The following is a 1,664-nucleotide window of genomic DNA, read 5'->3' on the forward strand; positions in this document are numbered from 1 at the left end:
CTACTAGTACCCAGCATTGATGCTTGCTTGACATTTAACGTCCAGTCCCCATCGTATCGATCGTTCTGTGTTATAGAGAACCGCCCCGGTTTAACAGCAGTCAAAATTCCGACGTAGCCAGCAAATGTTGTTCCACTGTATACCGTGATGCCATTCCTTTGGAAATGGACTGTCACTGCTAGCTTACGTAACGGTCCACCATAGTCAAGGTTCTGCCCGTGAATTATTTTACCAGCCTTTGTAGTTGCAAGGATGCTGGTACAAGCACTGCATGATCAGTGGAGAAGAATGGAATAGACGAAGAGGAGTAGTGAGATGATGGAGGGTAGGACTGGTGTAAGTACGCAGTTAACTCATCAAGCATGTTCCATATTACTATGTCACCGACTGTGATCCGACCGTAAGTCACAAAACTCACCATCTCCTGAGCACATTCTTGAGGGTAATAACGTTCTAGGCTGGCAGCCATGATGGAGAGCATGTGATAAGAGTTGTTTCCAATTATCTCTCTGAAGTAATCAATCAGTTCCTTTAGGCTTTGACTGTAGTCAATGGCTACTTGCTTCCAGCGCTCATTCGGAGGGAGATCAAGATTGATGTTGTAATTGGGAATAAGAATATCTTTAGCTTGAGCTTGCATTTGTATGGAAAATGTCAAAAGAATCATGAACCAGACAGCGGCCATCATTATCTATCTAGATGTTCCACCCACGCCAGGGCAATGATAATAATCTAAATCTGAACATAGCCCCTGGATACGAAACTCCTCTATGCACACATATAAAATCCCATAAGGAAACGTCATAAACGTCACATCCGGCTGACCTCACCCGTGTGTTAAAGTAGCTGAATGATCCCTCAGAGGACTTTGCAAAGCCTTTATATATTGAAATAATGCTCATAAACGATAGTTTGAGTGCATATTTTAGTTCTACAATGGATGTCATAGCCTACTTGTTGTGTACATTTCACTCAAGCCACTCAGTTTTTTAGCTTAACTCTGTTGAATTAGGCCAACATTTTTTATTGCACTGATAGGTTATTGTTTACTAGTTGTAGTGGGGCTATTATTTAGAGTTTGTGTTAAGTAAAAGAGCTGTTATTTTCTAAATCTTGGTTTTTCAAGCCCCACCTTTCTAGCCAATTTTTCTTTGTAATACTTGACTTAATTGGAACTTTTTCTATATGGTTTTGTAGCTTGAGAATAGGTAGTTGTAGTGGGCCTATTCTCAAAAGGAATGTATTTTTAGTTTTGGTGCAATTGTGTTGTCAAAATCATCATTTTTAGGTGACAAGAAATGGGAAAGTCATGCATTGGTAGACTGCATATACTAAAAGAAAAGGAAAGTTTCAGCAATTATAATGCATGATTAATGTCAAGTTTTATTGTATTATTGTACATAAAATCACACTTTTATTAGCAATAATAATACTTTTTATCATTGTTTTATTTTTATTCTGAATGAAAAACGTAATATGACGTATTTCCGGTGAAACAATTACAAGCCTCAGAACATCCGGTCGGGTATCCAGGGGTATATAGTTAGGGTTGAGCCTATTATTCTCATAAATTTTCCCATTATTCTTTCTGGAAATTCTTAATAATTTCCCCCATTATTCTTTTCATTTTATCCTATTATTCTCAATTTATTCTCAATAATTTT

At 37.6% G+C, this 1,664-nt stretch overlaps 1 pseudogene; it reads right to left on the reverse strand.

Moving 5' to 3' along the window:
• Positions 1 to 5: 5 nt before the first annotated feature.
• On the reverse strand, positions 6 to 716 carry LOC100641356 (acid ceramidase-like; annotated as a pseudogene).
• Between the last annotated feature and the right edge of the window lie 948 nt (positions 717 to 1,664).

This window comes from Amphimedon queenslandica, unplaced genomic scaffold (genome assembly GCF_000090795.2).
Source record: "Amphimedon queenslandica unplaced genomic scaffold, v1.1 AMPQUscaffold_8497_Cont19559, whole genome shotgun sequence".
In the NCBI taxonomy this organism is placed as follows: Eukaryota; Metazoa; Porifera; class Demospongiae; order Haplosclerida; family Niphatidae; genus Amphimedon; species Amphimedon queenslandica.